General features: G+C 35.3%; 1 protein-coding gene across 1 annotated transcript in view; it reads left to right on the forward strand.

Annotated features, from left to right (window-relative positions):
- Positions 1–22,837, forward strand: part of trpm3 (transient receptor potential cation channel, subfamily M, member 3) — a 220,087-nt gene that overhangs the window by 40,628 nt on the left and 156,622 nt on the right. The gene's annotated exons all lie outside the window — the stretch shown is intronic.

Genomic DNA, 22,837 nt, shown 5'->3' on the forward strand with positions numbered 1-22,837 from the left:
ATCAGATCTAAGACATTAAGACTCCAAGTACTTAACATTGTTATTTTAGAGACGTATCTTTTTTGAACGTGTAGTATAGATTTGACTTGCAACTGTCCATAAGCAATCTACTCAAATGTTATTAAGGATGTTATAACCATCTAAAAAATAAAAAAAAAGCTATAATGAATACTACATGAGGTTTGTGCTTTAGATTTCGGGTTTGGTTGCTAAAATCCTATTAAAACTTTAATAGTGTTTTAATAATTTATATTATTTATATATTATTTATCATAGTATAAAACATTCATAAATGGACTGTGCAATTCCTTAAGTAGAGTGTGACTGTCATACTGGGTATGAACTATATCTTACTTTCACTTTGAGTGAAATTTCAAAACTCAGGTTTGCTTATAAAATGTTTTAATCTTCCAACTCTGTAACTGTGACAGTCATTTCGTATGCAGAACTAAACAGTATATTTTACAAAAAAAACTTAAATAAAGTAAAAATAGTATTTACTGCTGGTAAATATACTGTACTTGTGAATCAATATGCAATATACTGTATACTGTAGAAAGCACAAGCATTCAAAACTAAAATGATTGCATAATTTTAAGATTGTTGCTTTGTTAAAACAGTGGAACAAAAAAAAACTTATCTTCCAACAAACATATGCCTGTTTAGAGCCTTTTCTATATTTACAGTGCCTATCAACCAGCTTCTAAGTAACATGGAAATTATTTTTTATTTAGTCTTGTCACTGTGTCACTGTGATTGGAAGTAGTATATTAGTATATTAAAAGAATGTGCAACGTGAAGTGTTGCTCTGTCTCTAATAGCCTAATATTTAATAAATACATTTGGGACAAAATACTGTACATACTTTGTCTTCCTATTCCTAATTAAATATGACATGATTATTTTAAATAATACCTTTGTTTTGAGCAGCTGCAACTGATGCTTTTGTTAATCATGCAAATTAAGCATTTGTAAGGGTTATTACCTGCCAGGTTAATGACACTATTCACATCCTTTTAATCTACTATAGGTAAAAAATAATTTAGAAATGGGAATGGATGCTCTGTATTTCCCTTAAAGGCTTTTCATTTTGTTTTTCAAGAGAAGATGGTTGTATGTCCAGAGCTCTCAGAATACTTTTCCTGGAATTAGGATGAAGAAAAATGAGATACATCATTTTCACTGTCCATGCTTCAATTTATTTTACTTCTAAACCTACCATCTGCAGTTTATATGTACTGTATATACTTGAGTGACATTTATTTACTGTATGTGGTACAAATAGTTTGTTTTTGAAGTAATGCGTATTTGAAGTAATGCACTCTAAATTGATTGATCAATTCTTTCTTATCAGTAGGTTTATTCCCAATGCAGCTTTAACAGCATAGGGCTTGTTGCTGTTGCTTTTCATGGCTTTAAACCTAAAGTAATAAGATTGATTTTGAACAGTATGTCTGAAACACTGTCCTAAAAGAAAGATTAAGAAGAAACATAAAATCAGGACTTCTTTTTTCTTCTCGTCATGCAGATTTCTTACTGTGTACAGTAACAATTAATTACAAACATTTCCATTGATGACTGGATCATCAATTGTATATGGCAATGCAGTTCATGTGCATATTTTTAGTTGTTCTGGCTGGTTTGCAATGTGTAACAATATGAAATATTTTTGTTGGACTGAGGACCTCTAGTGGCTTTGACAAGATAAAAGTGTTTGAAATGTTTTAGAAATATTCAAGGTCTTATTTATCAAGTTTTTAGCACTTACATTGCAGTCTGTGTTGAGGAAAAAAACAAAAATATTATATTATACAGTATAATAACAAAACATTTCCATTTAATTTTATGTCTGCAATGCACATTTTGCTCTATTGTCTGTGAGAACTCACAGGCTTTGAAAAACATAATGAAATAAATAAGCCAGATTTTCTGTCTCACTCAAAAAATAGATGTGAAATAACTTTTAAAAAGGTACTGTATGAAGACTATCTTAATTCTATTTAATATCTATAATATCTATCTTAATTTTTCAAATATTAAAACTCTCAATAGTTAAGAAATAGGATGTTTGGTATCCAGCAGTTCTTACAGGTAAACTTTAAATAATTATTCTAAGACATGGAACAATTTAATTGTGAGTCATTAAGACTGAGATAGGCTAAAATAATGAGTTTTAGAGATCAACTAAATACCAATCTGATTCATTTTCAGCCCTCAAAAAATGTGCTCTCTAGATCTGAATTTGTGAATATCAGTAATGAAACCACCCACTAATAAGGTACTTTTTTCAATAGACGCCTGACCTTCCCTGGATGGTTCTGATTAAGATAGTGAACATAAGGCAGCATCAAGAGTGACAAATTGTAAGAGTATGCCAATTATAGTCCACTTAGGTAAAGCTAATCCAGCACTAAAGAAGTAATGCATTTTTAATTAAATGGATGTTGATTGCTTGATTTCAGTTAATACTGACTGAATTGCAGAATGTACAGAATGCAGCAGCTGGATTTACAGTACATGTACTTCTGAATATGGCACTCCAGTGCTGAGGTCTTTTCCCTGGGCGTTAGTGATATTTCAAAGTAATTTTAAAATATGCCTTAAATTATTTATGAAATATTTTACATTTCACATGCTTAAAATATATTTTCAGTTAACCATATGGAGGTTAAAGCACTACAATCTTTTATATCCAAACCTATTTTCTGAAAATGAAAATGTGATGGGAACTTGAGTATTTTTTTTATTCTGCAGAGAGGTCTGGGAGTGCCACATCATGGAGGCTGGTATACAAACATGGCATTGCAGTTCAGTACACTGTAAATGCATTTTTCAAAGATAACTAGGGGTTATTTTAATTTTCCAATCTCTCCTTTAATGTGGAATCAATACTTTCTAAGTTGTACATCTGTCTTAAGACAAAAAAAAATTGATTGCCAACTCAGTTTTATTTTTCCATCAATTCTACAGATTTTATGCAACGGACAAAGATATTTTCTTTTGTAGCTGTCTTATTTTGCTAAAAAATAATCAAAATACCTCCTTTTATATTAATAAGACAAGTAACAATATCACAAGAATAAACTGTCAGTTACAGTATGTCTTCACCCACAAACGTGGGTGAAGCACTTCCAAATCTAAAGAATGAGCATACAGTAAAGTACAGTATTTAAACAAAAGTAGATATCGCTTGCTTTCTGTTAAAACTGTTCTGTATTTGAGTTATACAGAGCCTCTGCTAGAGGGTAAATCTGACAGCTCAAGAACGACATACGAGTTAGAGAACTATTGGGGATGAACATATTCCCAATATTGTGTACTGATGTCAGGACTGTGCTTGGTGCAACAGAGGTAGTGGTTCAATGGTCAACAGAAGTAACCATATAGTATAATAATGTTAAAATCCTCTTGTGCGCTGAAACTTGAAACAAAACCTGAAAAAGTAAAAAAGTTGAGTAAAACCAGTTCTTCTGATTTTTTATTTCTTTGGGGGGAAAATCCATAGCTTTTCCAAATAATCAATTTCACTGATAATGCTCTTTCCCTCACAAAGCACTATACTGTACATAACGTGCTAAAGCATTTTCATCCATCAGTGAAATGTCGTGCTCCCCATTGATCTGATGCTTTTTCTTCTAGACCAAATTAGATAAGAACAAATAAGTTCTCATAGCAGACTTTGTTGATTTTGTCCATGCCTGTGTGGATTTGTATATCCCCATCCTCTCATAGTTTTCTCTTTTTTTATGTGGCGACCACAATTGTATGCCTTACTTGAATGAAAATCTTACTGTATAATTTTAACTAAACAACTCTTGATTTAAATTATTTGTTTTTAACTCTAAAGCATCACATTCTTTATCCCTTCCTCACATGGTCTGGAACCTAAGAGGGTAAGAGGAAGTAAGTCTGTTTGTTAAGTAGCTTATTCAAGCGCAGTTTTTAAGATTTAAAGTTTTGTTTTTTTCCAATCTGTATGTGACACTCCGCACTTGTCTACATTACATACCTAGGTTTGCCCAGTCTTGATTTCTATCTAAATATTTTGGAATTTAGTTCGCATGTTCTGCAGCATTATCTAGTCCTGCTAGTTTGGCACTGTGTGAGTTCGACCAGTTTGCAAACTATACCAGAATCTCAATTGCTCCTAATTAAAATTAATTAGGAATAGCAGTGATTCTAATCAAGATCTCTTTGATGTTCTAATTTATGATCTGTACTCTGTTTTCTGTTCATGACCTGTAATGACGGCTGCACTGACCTGAAGAGAGCAGAGGCAGAGGCAAGGTGGGACTCAGTCTATAACAAAGGGCAAATCTAGGAGACGCAGTCAAAATAACAGGCAGGTTCTCAAGTCAAGAAGACCCAGGGAGTAAACGAGCTGAGCGGAATCCGGGAACACGGTTGTAAGCACAAGCGAAGGTCTGTGCACAATGAAAGAAAGCTAAGAAGCGAGCTAGAGACTGAAAGAGCAACCAAGAGCAGTCGGGAAACCCGGTGACAGCACAGGATTGGGGCTGAGGCAGGACTGAAATACCTGATGTTAACGAGGACTGTACTGTTAATGACAAGCGGGTGATACAGATAAGCGCCCATATCATGTTCTTATGGCAGCGGTAGATGATTTAACCCGAGTGGAGACGTGGCTGGTTGCCGTAGCGACATGGGAGTGAGAGCCTGCGTTCCATTGAGTTCTAAATACAAACTCATACATTATCTTGAAAATTTGTTGCCTACAGTTTGATAATTAATATTTTATGAGGGTCTTTACCAAAAGCTTTCTGAAACCCTGTAAGTATACAGTAAATGAGAACAACAGACATATGATATGGTATGCTAAGAACAAGTGAAAGCAAGACCTATCTTTTCTAAATCCATGTTGATTATGCTCTAGAATTGTATTTTTGTTCAGACGATTCTCAAGTTTAATTCTTATTATTGTTTCCAATATTATTGATACACCTACGATTGTATTGTTACAACATTATGCTAGATCATCTTAAAGATGACCCTGTACTTGAGCTCTAACTAGAATAATATTTTTTTAAATTGTTTCCGTAAACATATATGTAACAGATGTAAGACTTATTGGTTTGTAATTATTGTTATAATTACTGTTTTGTCAGCCTTTTTATGGGTGGGTACTCTGTTAGCAATTTTTGCACCAGGTTTCAGATGTTGTCTTGTGGGTTTTTGTCCTATTTTCTATACAGCCTAAACAAGCAGCATGTGCCTGTTCACTGGTCTTTGAGCCCCAGATGGCTCATCTCATCAAGTTCAGTTTGGTTCAAGTAGGGCATCCATGGCATGACTGTCGCATTCTCGAAATCGAAAGAAAGCTCCTGTTACATAAGCAGTTTTAAGCCAGTACATTTTTCATCTAGAATGTTGTCACATTAAGAAGAGCCCAACGGAAGGGGACCAACTAGTAACAACATTAGGCATCAGTAACAACAAGATGAGGTTTATAGCAAGTAGAAACCCCAGTCCTGACCAGGAGTCTGGGACCTTTCTGTAGAACGTGGCACAAGCACATTGTTCTCTTAATAAGCAGGACGTACAGTATTTGTTCCTTACTAAATAGCTTTAAATAGCTTTTTCACCACAGCATTTCCCACTTTGTATTCAACGTGTTTAATGCTACCTGCACATAATCCTTTGCCCTCACCTAAATGCAGTACATACTGTTTGCTGTCTTCTCCTTTTTTGGTACAGGCCTTCCAAGTTAACAAGTTTATAAAGTATACCTGAATCTACTGTAGATTAGTATAAATGATGCAGTGGTCCTAATACAAATCCTTGTGGTACTGCTTTAATTATATCACTCAAATTTGAGCATCTCAATGCTTACTGTATCTAAGTAAAGATAAATCAAGACAGACAAACAATACCATTGAATATATACTGCATAAATTGAAATTATAGAAAATTATTAGTCAAAATGAGCTAATGTACTCAACAAAACTTACATTTAATAAGTTCTGAATGATTCAGCCATGTTCTATAGTTCTTTGTAATAGTGCTGGTATGGATTTTAAATAACACCACTATTAGAATCTCCCAATTCAGTGAATTAAGTTTTAAGCAGTGAAGTTGATTCTGTTTAAATAAATGACAGGAATAGGTTCACACATTTCACTCTTAAGGATAATAATGTAGGGATTCAGTATAATGAGCTCTTTGTATGAATCGAAAGACAGAAGAAAGTTGCTTATGTAATGACAATTGGATTTGATCTGCTGCTGTACTTGATTTATGTTATGTAATTATAATGAAACCAGACCAAAAAGTTTTTAAAAATAGCATAAATGAAGATTGCAAACTACCCAACTTTAACACTATAATTTGCAAATACATATTGTGAAACCTGAATTTAATTAAGTGAATAAAATGTATATCTAATGCCTTTTGAGTAGTGAATTTGCTGTTATCATGGTTATAGTAGGTTTTTATTGTGACTGTCTTTACAGAATAGTGTTAACATTCTGGTTGTAAAAAGTTTACAAAAATAACATATTAAAAAGTCAGCCTGCTTGTGTTTGTGCAGCTTACATTTGGTATACAAAACCTTAAGCCTTAGATTAGTTGCTAATTCTTTTTTTGTTCATTGGCAAAAATGGGATTCCTGTGTTTTTTTTAAATCAATTTGCTATAAAATAATTAAGTAAATAGTATACCTATTAGGGTTGTTATCTTTTTAATGACTATAAAAAAATATAATAAGGAAAACAGAAGCCATCATTAGATTAAACATCTGTCACTGGGAGTACTAATATTGCAAGGCTTTTCATTCATTAATGAGCACACCATCAGCCTTTATAATTATTTTTCACTGGAAAATTTCAATTTTTATATCAGATTTCACAAACATTTATGAGTCCTCAAATCAGTAATCTTCCAAGTCTCTAGAGCTGATTGATTTCTGTTGCTGTTTCCAGTGGAAATCCTCTGTACAGGGAGTAATAAGTAATAGTTCCTGTCTGAACAACAGTATAATTTTCCTTATTACTTCCTTGTCCTCCCACTGCTGTTGAAAAGAACAAATTAAGTAAGATGCTGCCTGTGCATGATGTTATACTGTCAGAAGGAGGCATCATTATTCAACTAAAAACAAATATGGCAGTCCTTATAATTTAATAAATAATTTAAATAAATACCTGACTGACCTGCAATCTTAGCAATTAATTAAAACTTTATCTGAATTCTACTACCTTATTGCAGGGAAAGAAATCGACCAATTTATATTAATTTAAATCTACAATGATAACTTACTGTTCACGGTCCTGGGAAGGAAAAATATTGTCATATAGTTTCTGAGTTAGAGATCATACAGAAATATGAAAATAATATATTTGCATAGTCTGTAGGCATGGTACGAGTGCTACTGAATTATGGGTTTAGGCAAAAGGAATGGGATTTTTTTCATCGCCATTCCAATCTCTCTTAATTGAAACAATTAGATTGTACTGGAGTAGCACCATCTAGTGTTGAAAGGAATGAACATATTTCTTCACCGGTGCTTTTTCCTGAAATCCCTGTGTTTTTTATGCTTAAACCTTGTTTATGTAGCATACCAGGGCTCTTTGAAGTTAAGTTTAAATGGTGGGTCAGAAACTGTCAAAATGCATCATTAAGTGGAAAAGAGATTTATATGTAAAGGTGATGTGTGCACAAATGCTGACTATGAAATTGCCACAGATGTGTGGGAGGCATTGAGATGCAATATGAGACTTGCAGATCTTGAGCTAATGTCAAGGTTGCATATTAGTTTAAAAAAGACAGAAAAAAAAAGCATTGCTACGCATCTCCCACACAGTTTCATCCCACTAACTCCTGAAAACTACAGTGAACAGCAGCTGCGATGAGTTACTGTGAATCCCTATTCATCATTTCAGTCGTGTCCTTGTTCTACTTCACATAGTTTCTGTTCTTCTGAAAATATTTTCAGTCTTGAAAGGGTATTCGTTTTTTTGCGTTATCTTGTTTTGTTCTTTTTACTGGAGATACTTTATTCCTGAATTGCAAATCTTATTTCATACTGCTGTAGCTAGACACAGAGTGCATCCCTATTCTTACTCCTCTACGCACCACTGAAATGGCCTTTCAGTGGAATTTCTAGTCATTCCCTTTCTAGGTTTTCAGTAGGCTTGCCCAGGGCAAGGCCTGTAAGAGGAAACAGGTGATGGGTAAATAACTGTGACTTACTGTTTTATGAGAGTCAAAACCCCTATGATATGATTTATAGTATCAAAACAGGTATTTCAAATTGAAACACCCCAGGAAATTGCACAGAGAAATAATACAAAGGCTTAGCTCACAGGACATCTCAACAGCCATAAAAAAGATAATACCTTAAGTGCTTCTTTTGAGTATTAGAAGGAAGAGAATCATTTATATCCATTACAGACTTTTTTATCATAGAATACCATTTTCTTCAGTTGTCTTTAACAAGGGTACAGAGTATCTTTATGAAACATAACATACAGCTTATATTCTCTGCAGTCTATATTGTATTATATGTACAGTAAGTGATACCACAATAAATGCGGATATTGCTTCATAATTGGAAATGCACAGCTGTACTTGAACTTGTCAATACTCAGGCCTGCAAAGGATGTAAAAATATGTCATGAATAAAAGCTACAATGACAAATGTGGGCATTTCCACAATCTTCCTGAGCAGGTTTTTGAACTACTCTCTGTGTGATATCTGCTCTGCACAGACATGATTTTGTGGTGTTATCTGAAATGGAGAGATGCTGTGAAACTGAAATCGGTTTGAGTGCCAGAGAGGAAGTACTGTAATTTTCCCTCATCTCCTCACTCTTTACCAGAGTTGCCATTTTGTGTTTGTTGACTGCAGCCTGAACTCTTGAGTTGCCTGGCAGCTTCCCCCTCTTGTGAAGAATTATTAGCAATATTTTATCTCCTTTCTCAAAGCCATGGTTCTTCACTCAAATTACACTCCTGTGTACATGTAAAGGATTTGAATTGTGCAGTGTGGCCTTACTGTTTAAGACAGTACAGTAATATTTTATTCTTCATCTAATACCTTCAGTAATGCAACTTGCATGTGAAGGGTTTGTTTTATTACAGCTATACTGTATATTACAGCTATTTTATAAGTTATGTATAAAATAGGTTAAGTGTATGGTTACGAATGAATTTACAACTACAACAGTTGGCAACTTGGTTATGCATGAGGTTAGGGGCACGGTCTTCTTCCTGAAACTAAAATACAGTTTGGGAATAACGGGACATAACTTCAAAATCCCAGTACACCAGCTATTATTTCAGAAGGCATCTTGCAAAGTGAGTGAAAAGGTGTTTGCAAGCTGTTAATGTTACAGATGATATCTGTTGACGATACCATCATGATGGGACTAATGCACTGACGGCTTTCTGCCTATCTAGCCCTTTTGGTTTCCCAGTTCATCCAAGGATTTGAACCAGACAGTTCTTGAAAGAAATATAATATTATGTAAATGTAAGAAACTTCCTTGTTATCTGATTTCTATTGATACATCAAAGACTTGAGTATTCCAGGTTTATGTCTACAAGGGCTTTTGTTTGTCTACAAGTGAGCAAGACATTTGTTTCAGCTGATAAACTTCCACCAGGTTATAAAATTCAAAGGTTTTGAAAGATCTTTAGTTTAGGATCTTCTGGAGTTCTTGAAAATTATATACCATAGACAAATATACAGTAAGAATGTTAACTGAATTTTCTAATAGTCCTTATTATTGGACGGTATTATTTCTTCCGATAGAAGTGTCAATAGATTGCTGTTTGTAATGAAAAGAACTTGTTAGTATCACCTACTGTGTATGTTTATGTCCAGGTCCTCACCTTCTTTACTATTTCAGAATATAGTTAACCATAAAATGCAAACACAGTTTTAACTTTTACAAAATCAAAACCTGGTTATGGCCGTACAATTACTGTACATTGATTACATGCAGTCTTGTTATTTTACTGACATCTAGCAATATTGCCAAGCAATCCGTGTATGAAGATAACAACAACAAACCCTTACAAAAACAATCATAATTATTCATTTTTCGTAGCCAGAAAAAAAAATCTTCTTGACTGATGTGGGAAACCTTTAAGTAAGCAATTTCCTTTTGCTTTCAGAGAGGGAATTATGTGTTCAGCTCTGCTGAGTTTGCTACAGGCAGAACTCAATATACTCTGCACAAAGAAGAAAACCCTTCTTCTTTCATAAAGAGAAAAATATCAAAAACCATCAGACAAAACAATTTGATTATATGAGTCACGTGTCTGTATTTTAATTACTAACAAGCTTTGCACTTAAAATCAGGTATGCCACACTTTTGAGCAAGCCAAGGTATTCTTAATAGATTTAATTAAACTGCTCTGGTTGTTTGTATACATGAGGGGCTCATTTCATACTGGATTTCATTGTATTAAGTGTTTCATGTCAGTAGATTCGGATTTTCAGTTCATTGTTTAGGCTTGTTGCTCAGTAGATTATGTTTGTACACTCAAACTTAGTTCCAACCTTATTATTAACAACCTGATGCTAACTGCATCATTTCATGAACCATATCTGTGGTTTTTACATGGGAGTTTCAGATACACCTTTCTTCTCCACTTATTGTTACTTTCCAAAGCATACCCCAAGGCATAATATGTGTATCATTAAATATAATTTATTAAACACAAACATAAACATAATTTATTTTAAAATATATGTATATTTACATTATGGAGTACTAGTGAGTATTTTCTTTTCATTTGGATGATCTTTATATTGTAATGATGCCTTACATGGTTTTATGATTATTTCACGTACTACATAGATAGATAATACTTTATTAATCCCGTAGGGAAATTGATGAAATTGATGAAACTAAGAAGATGTACTGGGAAATATAAACATTTTTTGCTTTTCGCATTATTTCTATTTACAATTTTATGTTTATGATGGGTCAACAACACTTTGCATCGATGTATTTTTTACTGATTTGTATTTCTGCTATTTTCCCAAATGAATATTCTATTATTAATATTTTATTTCAGGAATCTAACTTAGCCGTGACTGTGACATTTAGAATTATAACTTATCACTAAGGGCTCCCCTATGCCTACTTATGTTTTCTTATTCCCTTGAGAGTAATGATAAACCTTTTTTCAAGATTTAACAGTATCTGTTACAATCAATTATGCCATGGGTTTTTGATTTCTGCTTTTTGTGCCTCTCAGTCTATAGGCAGCTAATGTGAGCTAGTGCTGTTGATAGACTTAAACCATTCTTTTATTTCTGTTACTTGTAATGGCTGGATGGTTTGTTCTCAGATTGTAAATGCAACACAAGCACCGAAACAATGGAATATTATGTGAATGGATATAATTCAATGCAGATGGTTTAACATCTACAATAGCAGAGTGCTGATAATCAAATGGCAGAAATTATGACCTACTGTGAGAAATACTTCAGTATATGGTTGTTACTGGTAAATTAGCCTTTGACCACAGAAATAAGAATCTCAGCACAAAACTGAAATCACAAATTTTCTTCTAAGTCTTGTTCATTGTGCTAAAAGGAAAATATTTTGATGTTGAAGGAAATCCTAGTGTAAATGGAGACTGCTGTTAACACTATCTTTAATGACATTTTAATGACAGATTTCAAATACTTTTGTTTGCCCGGGATTTTGAAATAAATGTTCTGCCAGGGTAAGGCCACCTTTTTACTACTATACCATGTGTATATTTTTTTAAATAATAAGAGTATAACAACAAATAACAATATTTTAGTATCATCTGTCAGTTATGGATTCAACAAATCCTTCTTGATGTAACATTTGAAACAACCATATACTGAATTCAAGCAATATACCCGGTAGAAATACCATCCAAAACCTATTTTGTCTTATCCTTTTCTGACTATACCACACCAGAACAGACCAGAGTATTGTTGATGTAAATTAAAAAAAGATTTACTGGAACAGTAAACTACTGCTTATTTTTATTGATTTTACTGGTTTATATCATGAATATGGTTTTGGTTTTTAATTGTTAACTATTTAGACAGGATCCATTTCTTATACTTTTATGTCAGAGTATGAGTTTTTCCTGCATAAATTAAGTAAAATAATATGCACATATATAAACCTCTGACCTTACCACTAAAACAATCAAAATCAAGCCATTACCTTGCATTATTTTTCTATCTAGATGTATGAAAAAGAAATCACAAGTACATGAAAATTTCATAGTCATTGGTTACAAGTCTCTTGTCAGTACTCTGAAGAACTAAATGTACCTGTTTTATCTAAGGTACAGTATGTGTTTATGAACATACATTTTAATATGCAGAAATAAATAATGCAAAACAATCTCTAATCTCACAAAGCTATGAAACCATCAATCCTGAGGCATGGTTTCTTAAATTAATTAGCAAATAACACTTTGGGAATTAAAAGTAGTATGTTTTTTGCTCTCACGAGTCACAGAGTATGAGTGTACGGTGCAGTGATATTAATATTTATTAGAAGTTTCTTTATTACAATTCATCCCAAGGGCATTCGGCATCCAAGACGACTGAACATCAGCTGAATGTTGGGAGAAAAAAGTGAAATAACTATCGTTCGTTTTTATTTATGTTTCTTATTATTATAGGTTACGGTCATTACTCAATTATCATTTACACTTACAGATCTTAAATAGGCAGAGCACAAGAATACATACATACACCTGTTTCTCTGCAGGTTTATTTTGCAGTTTGTGATCAAAGGTCTGTGAACACACACGAATTCTGCAGTGATTTCACATTTGATTGCACCACAGGATCCTTGCTGGTCTGTCTTTTAAATGTTTGTACTATACCATTTACCGCTTACTGGTCATGTCAGAGGGCTCTCTAGGTAGGGCTTCTGGAAAGTCCTTTTAAATGGCTATGTTATATTTCTGGAGCATTTCTTGTCATCACTGAAAACTCCTGCAGTCCTGTCTAAGGACTCCATGTAGTACCAAACCTCTAAGAGGCTTTTCAAAGTCATGTGCTGAGTTTTGTTTTCAGCATTTTAACAGTGCTGAAAAAATGGAATTTTTCCAAGCTGATATGGGGCAACGAGTAGACCAGCTTATTATTTTATTTATTTATTTTCTTATATCAAGAAAAGATTTGGAGGGGCTCCCCTCTTCAGCCGAAATCACTAGTTCGTAGTGTTCAGTTCACCAATGGTACATTTATGATAAATAAGGGGAAAACTTATTATATGTGTCTGACATTTTTTCAGTAAAGAGACTTGTTTCACATCACCTTTTTGCTTCCGGTAACACGCCAAGCTGGAATCTGAGAGTATCGTGCTCCTCTGAGCCACCTGGCTGGGCTTTCTCCTCTGCTGAGCCTCCTGGGTGCTGCTGGATGACTCATCTTTCGGGGGTCAGCACCTTCAGAAGAGTTAAACAATTCCTTGTGTTTCTTTGCTTTACATCGCCTGAGAACGAATCGGAGATTTCATGCACAAGAAACTGCAGATGCCTGGGCAATACTTCAGAGGCTTTGCTCCCACCTGAGTTTAATCAAAGACGGATGCAGATAGCACAACAACCTATAAATACCAAATAATAAATGGTGAGCTTAAATAGGCTACTTAATAAAAAAATATTTAGATCTTCTAACCTTGTTAGTTTCTTAACAACATAGGGAAGCAATAAAAAAGGCAATGTTAGTTATCCTGTAAATAGTGAAAACAGATTTCAAAGAGATGTTATGGCATGTTAAACTGAACAATGCACAGTTTATTTATAACATTATTTAGCATTTTGGTCCCCAAGATATTGCAGCTCTGGAAACAGTCCCAACAAGACAAACTAAACATTTCCAGGCTTAAAGAAATGTCCTACACTGTCTGAAAGAGCCGAAACGTTTTAATCATGAACAGAAGACTGAAAGGGACCTGACTGAAGTATTCAGAATTCTAAACCACTCAGTCAGCTTGGTGGTCTTCTTCAGAATCAACAGTAAAGCATGAACCAGAAGACACATGTGTAAACTGTGAAAGTACATTTTAACTGAGAACAGGAAGCACTTCTTTACACAAAATGTTGTGAGGTGTGGAACAAGCTACTCAGCCATATTGTGGAGGCCTTCTTTAAAGAAATGACTGAGTGATATCCTTCATACAGTTAACTCCTAAATGGACAGCTAATTCACTGACCACTGAACTATCAGTCCATTTGAGTCAAATGGCCCCCTCTCGTTTGTAGCCTATCGTATGTTCTTATAATTGAATCTTAGGGTGTGTACTGTATGTGTTTAGAGAAGTACACTGGGACTCCAACTGACATGAATTGAACAAATGTTTACAGTATGTTCTCCCCATGTTCCCTCGGGTTTTCTCCAGGTGCGTTAGTTTCCTCCAGCAGTCTGAAGACATACTGGTAGGTTAATTGGCTTCTGGGAATATTGATCCTAATGTGAGTGAGTGCACGTGTGTCAGTGTGTACCTTATGATGTACGGGCATCCTGTCCAGGGTGTATCCTGCCTTGCATCTGTGCTTGCTGGGATAGGTTTCCCCGCCACCCTGTACTGGATAAAGGAGTTTCGAAAATGCACGGGTGAACAATTGTTTTAATATGCATCAGATTGATTACGGTATTACTAGGAGACTGACGTATTATTAAAACACCTTAGTAATGTTCTTACCTTAAAATTATTCAGGGCAATTATTGTGATTATTGATCATATATACATGTATTATACTGTACTTTTGAGATTTTGCACCATTTGGTCACTTTTGTCTGCCAATGAACGTTCAAACTTAATTTCACCTGGGAACTCATATTAAAACTCCAGGAAACTTCTAAAAACAGTCCCTTTTAACCCACTGTAGACATACACAATTTCATTACAACCGATCTCCTGTACATAACAAGTACAGTCAAACTTAAAGACATTAATGCAAAACAAAATTAAAGAACAATTTTATATTTTATTAAATCTACCATACAGTATTTTGTTAGCAGGGTTAACATTAAGCAATAACAAAGGAGCAAACAACCTCAGCTTAAAGTTATTGAAACATTAATGGTCGTTGTGAATTTGAGCGCCTTTTGCTACAACAGTTTATGAACTTATGCTTTATTCAACCTTCATTATATGGGCCGTCTACTTTTTGTGTATCACACACATGTAATATTTAAAACGCAACAATAAATTAGGTTTACATGAAATGTTGGTGTTCTGTGACTTTAAATGACTTGAATTTCATCGTCCTGTCTTAGATGACATGGTTTTAACAGAGTTGTGGCAGTTCCTTAAAATATCAGACAGAATGATATGAGATATGCAGCATCGTGCTCCGTTTTAACCGATATCTGTTTTGAGGAAAGCAGACTGTGAACTGTACTATGCCGAGCAATATGCCAAAGCAATACTGATTGCTTGACTGATAAAAAATGAATAAATCATAGAAGATGATCGGATAAAATCATCACGTGAATATGCACGATTAATTCAGCAAAGACATATTTTGAAATGCTTCAGTTATTCACTTAATTATCAATTAATTACCTTAATTATAAGGCCTGAATGTCTGGAAAATTAGTGTTATAGTAACATGCACAATTACATTTAATAATCTTACTTTTCAGTCAGCACTTGAACAGCCTGAAGATTATTAAGATTATATCATAGTTAATGACAATGCAGCCAGTATCTAGTTTTGTCCTAATTATTTTCTGCTGGAGTTGCATTGTGTGACTAGTCAAACTAGAGATGTGCTATAAACACTAACCTTGCGAATTGTTAGCACTGACAGAGGCCTAGAAAGTGATGATATGAGAAATAGCTGCAGTCATACTGTATGCAGATTTTGTACCATGTCCAGGCTCCTGTCTGAACACTGATGAATGTGGTGAATCTGTCTTTGAAGGAACATTGTTAGGTTGTCCTTTACTGGCAATAAGCAACGGTCCATCTACTGTGCAGCTACTGTAGATAAAGGAGGGGCTGAGCTTGGTGAGATGCAACAGTACTGTGGAGCTCTGGGGAACCTGTGGTGAGCAGGTGTTATCACTCCACTGTGATGCGAAAGTGGAAGGTCACCATTAGCAGTTGTGATGTCAGTGTATTTATAATGAAGCAAAAATGCTGCAGGCTTTTGTGGTCTGTCCCGGTTATGTTTTGATAAAGTAAGCCATCATTTTCAGTTAAGCATCATTGCGAGTATTGTATAGAAGATAGAATATCTTATATAAATATGCTAAGCTTTCTGTGAGTGTGAGGGTGAACAATTCCAATAATCTTTTCACAATCAAATTTTCACAAAATCCAGGTTCCATTGAGATATAAATCTGTATATTAATTCTGTTAAATAAGAATAGAAAAATAACCACAGAGTAATCAAATTAAACACCAGTACAAACTAATGACAGTCACATGCAGATCACAACAAGAGGCAGTTACTTCCCTGTATTTTTTTTCATTGGGCTTCTGTTCATTTTAAATTTTTGCCGAGATTTTGATCCTGGTATCCATCTTTGTGCTTCATGTCTGCATCAAAACATTTTGTTTTCACAATTGTGAAATGCAGTAAGGTCACAAGCAGCAGTGTTTCAGCTACCGTTCATTCAGTTGTTAATTTTATGGGATATATATTTAGTTCTAGTCTGTATTTGTGTAATAAATTATCTGGCTCAGTTAAGATACAAACATGGAACTTAAAGAGGAGTTGCTAGTGTTTATGAAACTGTTTTCATCATTATTGATGCTTTTAAATATCACATAAATGCTGCTTGTCCGTTTTGCTTCTTTTATTTAACATACTTTAAGGTTATAAAACTTTGCACTTATGACTTAAATGTACTGTAACATTTCTATATTACAGCCATATAATACACAAACAGAATGCATCTACAGTGGCATGGTTTTCAGCTTACCATTACTATTTAATGTGCTTTACAGCTGCATTTCAAGCCTTTGAGAACCTGACTGAGAATATTGTAGCACCAAGGGAAGTTGTAAATGTTTTGTATGAAACATCAGAAAAATACAGCCTCAAGCTCCCCAGGCAAGCATAGAGAAACACACCCATAACTGACAAGAATGTTAAATTTACTGCTTAGGGAAGACTAGAAGGCAGAAGAAACAGTTGGTACTTTGCATGACTTGGATTATGATCACAGCAGTCCATTCATCAGTATGTGGACAGGAGCGGTGATCCTACTGCCATTTAGGGACCAATTGGTGGTTCATTCCAGAGTGAGAAGTAAAAAGAAAAAAAACGACAGTGTTCTGGATGCAGATCCTCCAGGTGTGTAGAGGTAAGAAAGCAGAGCAGCGGGGTTAGTTTAAGAAAGAAAAAGGAAAGAACATGTGAGAAAGGACAGAGGAGGTGAAATGGAGGATAAACAGATGGAGATCTGGGCAATTAATTCCAAAGTGAGTGTGGTGTGGAAGGCAGCATTCTGTAATCTGTACCCATCTTCATTTTCTTTTTTTGATCTTCCCCGGCCCACACCTTCCCTTCACCTCATATTTCCGTTCAATCTCTACACATCTGAAGAAGGCTTCGCATCTGAAACATTCTTAGTCTGTTTTGCATTTAGGTAAGGAATAAACTTCTACTTGTTTTTGTAGCTCCCCAGTGCAACCTCTTCTGACAGATTGTTGCACATTTCCTTAAATAATACTGGTAACTAATAATTAGAAACTTATCAGAACTTAATTCTGATGATGCTATGTGATGTGCTTCTGCAAGAGAAATTTGCAAATTTGAAATGCTATAATAAGATTGGTGACAGAATGTTATAGAATTTTACAATTTTATTTTGGCATAAAATCATCATAATGTCCTTTGACCCCAATTTTGCAGTATTGGGAAATGTGAAGTATGAAGTGACAGTGATTTGGTCTTTTCATTTTCTGTAACATGCTCTGTTGAAGTACCTGATATTGTTTATACTTTATAAAATAATGTCACTGTAAATTAAGTGACAATTTTGTTTTAGAATGTTTTATTTCTGAGGGTATCCATAGCTTATCTGAAAGCAGCAGGCAAATGATTTGCTGTTTTGGAGCTGTTTGTCATTTGGGAGAATTTATGCTCCTTTTCTCTCTTTATTTGATGGATCTTCTTTTTTTTTTCAGTGTCAGATACATTTTGATACTCCCAGAATAAATTTGGAATGTTCACTTTTCTTGAATGCAGATGTAATCTTCACTGTTTGCAACACCTGTGATGAAGTGTGTTTATCCCAATGCTATGTTCATTAATCTCTATGGAATGACATGTTAGGATGAATACACTTCAATCAGGGAAGTGGCTGATCCATTAAATTAATGTTCCGCTCAAATTTTCCAAGAAAGAAATCAACAACATGCTTCAGTCTGAGGAATGACATTGTTGTATATTAAATAACATCAGCACCGAAGATGCTGCCTGGTATGTACAGTACGTACTAAAAGACAGGTAAATGCTTTAATTGCCAGCAACTCCGGTTGAAAACTAAAACCACTCCAGCTTCAGTCATTGAACTCCAGTGTGCTGACAGTGTTGTAGGAATGTGCATTGATACAAATGGATATCCAGTCAATTGCGAACAAACTTCCTGTAGAACATGAGAAGATGGGAGTTACCCTTAGCAGTCAGAAGACCTACTGTAGGTTCTCCATCAGAAAACTTCAAATGCTCATGCCTGAACACCATCAACTTGGATTCACAACAAATGGCAGACAAATACTTTGTCAGCTCTCTGCAGTATCTGGCTGATATTGAAGAAGAATTGTCAGCTGAAATCTACAAATGCAGTCTTTGACCACACAAGGAATTGAGGATAGTGACATCAAAACTGATTATCTGCTAAACAGCCATCATTCCCACTTTATTGTTTGGAATGGGGGCAAAACACAAAAGACATTAACTGGAATCATATTACCAACATTTAAGTATGAAGAGAGACGACAGGTGTATCAACTTCAAGGTGCTCTCCCAAGTGCGCACCACAAGCTATGATAATATGGTATGCTCTGTTGGTTTGGTCATGTTAGCCTCCACATTCTCAAAGAAGGTTGTATTTCGCCAGTAATCACACCAGAAAAGGATAGAATAATTGTTTCAAAGATGCAGTAAACGCAAACATAATAGAATGCAACACCAATAACAATCTTTGCAGAATAAGGCTCATGGCCAAACCAGATGGAGGGAGATTGTCTTGGAAGGAGCTCAGCACTTTGAGAGTTGTGAGAAGTTGTCAGAACAACAAAGCATCATGAGAACATTTAATTATAATCACAACAGGCAGTACATGTCCATATATCTGCTGACACGTTACCTGCCAGAGAGTGTGCAGATCTTGTATTGACCTTATCAGCCACAAGTAAAAGATAATACATGAAGTGATGTCATACCCAGGAAGAATCTGATCCAATGGTGAGAATCTGACCATAAAGTTTCCGTAATGAATGGGCAAGTGCCTTTTCAAAACAAGGGATGTTATGTTAAAATTACACATTGCACTAGTGAGACCTCATTTAAAATGGAATGTTAAAGTATTGTCACCGCGTTAAAAAAATGATATTGCTCTGGATTCAGTTCACAGAGGAGCAACCACATACAGCACGTTTCCTGGCTCAGAAATATCTTATACATTGAGGGGTTTAAGAGCACGTTCAGAAGAGATGGTTGTCTCGGAAGTCGGAAGGGACGAACAGTAGAATGGCAGGAGAGCGGAAAAAGACCCTATGCGAAGTGGCGGAACGGGGAGTTAGCCCAGGCTCAGCAGTGCAAAGAGTTCTGGAATTGGCGTATAGAAACCTATGCCCTCAGGCCACGGACTGAGCGGCGACCTGGTGCTAGGCGGGTCTCAGGACATCCGAATGTCAGTGCTGAGCGAAGGTGAATGAGTGACCCGGAAATATAAAGCCCCAGAAAGAAAGAGAGAGACACCGGAAGGACAGCAAAGCACAGGAAAATAGGGACAGGACAGAGTAGGAGCGCCCTCTGGCTGCAGAGGGCGTGACAATGGTACTGTAGTTCTTATCTGGAACCACATTCTCCAGGTGAGAATGGGGAATAACCTGCCCATTCTTAGTCACCCGTACAGTGGGTGGACCACGAATCACAACCGTAACAACCCAGTGGACTTCTTCTGAATCAACATTGAAACCCAAACTAGAGGACACAAATGGAAACTATGAGGAAGAGAATTTAGAACTGAGAACCAATTTTATTTAGGTGGTTGACTGTAACCTGAAACTGTACCTTGGCTTCTTCTAAGAAGCAGCTGGCTGAAGTCCTCAGACCAAACTAGTTAGATGGCTTCTAACCAGTTATTTTGTTACATTTAATAATATTAGTGGTGCAATAGAACTATAAAGAAATCGCACCCACTGAATGAATGACAGCTCTTCAAATTTTCAATCTAAATAAATGCATTTGGTTTTTAAGTCACCCACTGGCACTGGGTTGGAGGTGACGCCCTGTGGTCCAAACATCGGCTGCTCAAGCATGAGCTATATCAATGGCATGAGTTGACTTTTGACAGAGGTTCGCCAGGCTGCAGGACAGTAGCAGTACAGTATGCGCTTGGGTTGGATGGGTTTGTTACCGTAGCTATGGTATCCTCAGATTGTCCGTGACCCTTATGCTGGGCTCCTGTGAGTTTTCAGTGTTAACAGAGACAGGTTGTCATGGATGAATCATCTACTAGAAAATGAAACCATGTTTGGACCAGTGGCATGTTATTTGTAGCTTGTTCTTGTGTTCAGAGGAGGCGTGGGCATTGTTTTTATCTCTGCTGTGGTAGTCTGGAGGAAGTAGTAAATCTGATTGACTGTTGATAGTTATACTGTGACAAGCTGGGTCTTGTTTGAGTTAGGAAAAATCTAGAATACATTTATACAAAATGGTGCTTTCTTAATAATAGTGCAGTCACTACATTCATTATTGGTCCAAAATGAGCATGGAACACTGCCACCTAAGCAGTTAATTGACAGGTTGCACAGCTAAATTGAATAACATTCCCTTGTTGGTCAGTCAGTCAAATAAGCTTCCCAACATATCCAGCACCCCAACCTCGTTAATTAAGGTGTGGCAGACTGGGACTTACATTGGTTGGTGTGAAATATAGATGATGCACATACTACATCATGTAATAGTAATAATAACATAATTTAATAAATGACAAAGATTTAAAACTATAATTATATAACTAATTATCCCTTTGTTTTCCTGGGAGATTCTCATTGCTTCCCCTTGTCTATGTTCATGTTGTGTGGCAGTGCAGTGAAATTTAAATTAATCAATCTTTTGCACTGTTAAACATGAAAATGATAGAAAGGTTTTACGTATTTAACCTGGGGTTACATTTAGAATTTCTAACACATTTAACTCAGATGATGCTCTTGTGTAGGCAACACAGATTAGGTGTGTAAAAATCACAAATAACTACAGTTATGTACAGTATACTAACCGATGTGTTGCATACTTTCCTGACCATAAAATATTTTTTTGTTGTTGTTTTTTTATTTTTGATGGGTTTTTTTATTGAAGGCTATGTCAATATTGGTGCTTTCAAATCCAAATTTTATGGTGTCAACATTCTTTCATAACTCTATTGGCAACATATTGAGGAAATTGCCATTAATTGTCAAATATTTCAGTGTCTGATTTAAATTAAGATTTTTTCATTTAATTTCAGTAGTGCACTATTCCACTTTTCAATTGTGGAAAGTGTAGGCATTCTAGATATGTGTATGTTTTTACCTTAGGTATTGCTTTTAACACCAGTACTAGAATTTGTGCATATTTTAATAAAAAACATTTTGCATTTCTTTCAAATTATCATTAATAAAATTAGGAACAAGTAAAGGTTTATTCCATGCTGAAAAGAGAAGAAAAGAAACACAATGTTTTCCGCTGTGGAGCTTTCTTTGGATGACAACCTGCACAATTCTGTGCATTTTTTTTGTCATACAGTATGCCGTCAGAATTATTTTTTCTTTGAGTGGAACAAAAATACCATCTTTAATGTTGATATTTTGTATTATTCATAGTGATTTTTCTTACAGATGCTCAATCCTATGAATAATTAATGTAGAAATCCTGCAACATAAATCTGGAGAATCAGATGTTAACAAGGCACAGAGATGTATGGTACAAATTCTGTTTTACTACTAATGCATATGCTTCAAAGATTAAACAAAATGAATTCCAAAAGCAATTAAAAAACAAATGATGCCTTAAAGTGATTGGGAAATACAGAAACAAGATCTAAAATATACAGCCTGTGACAGAGCATCATGTGTATGGATGAAAGCCAAGTTTAATTTTGGAAAGTACTTCCATAATCCCCTGATGTACACGGTAAAAATTCTATTCTTGTTCTGATTCAAGAAATTCTGAAGCATGAAAAAATAATTTGATTTTGGAAGGTCCATGCTATTAAAAAATGGCAACACATTTCACAGACAAAAATTTTGTAACATTTTGAAGAAGCATCATAGGGTCAGGAGGACTTTCCACGATCAACCGTGACCTTGGACATATTGAAAAGCTACTGTAAAAATACATATCGCCTGATGTCTTCATGGTTCTCACTGGTAGTCCCCATAAATCGGTGTGTGCTACTCCTTAGGGAAGCCCCATGGTTTGCAAAACACATTTAAAGTAGAAAGCTTTGAAGAGGAAAAAGATCCATCTCAGATCCATGCTGCTTTCCTTTCATGTTTTTTTCCACCTTAAAATAGCTGCTTCAGACACAGGGTGAATAGCGGATGAATAAAAAGACTGAAATCAGCTGGCTGCGCTCACTGAGCGAGCAGCCCACAGCCACCTGAGAGGCTGACCTGTGAGCACGCAAAGT

This window comes from Atractosteus spatula, chromosome 3, assembly GCF_055471065.1.
Source record: "Atractosteus spatula isolate fAtrSpa1 chromosome 3, fAtrSpa1.hap1, whole genome shotgun sequence".
In the NCBI taxonomy this organism is placed as follows: domain Eukaryota; kingdom Metazoa; phylum Chordata; class Actinopteri; order Semionotiformes; family Lepisosteidae; genus Atractosteus; species Atractosteus spatula.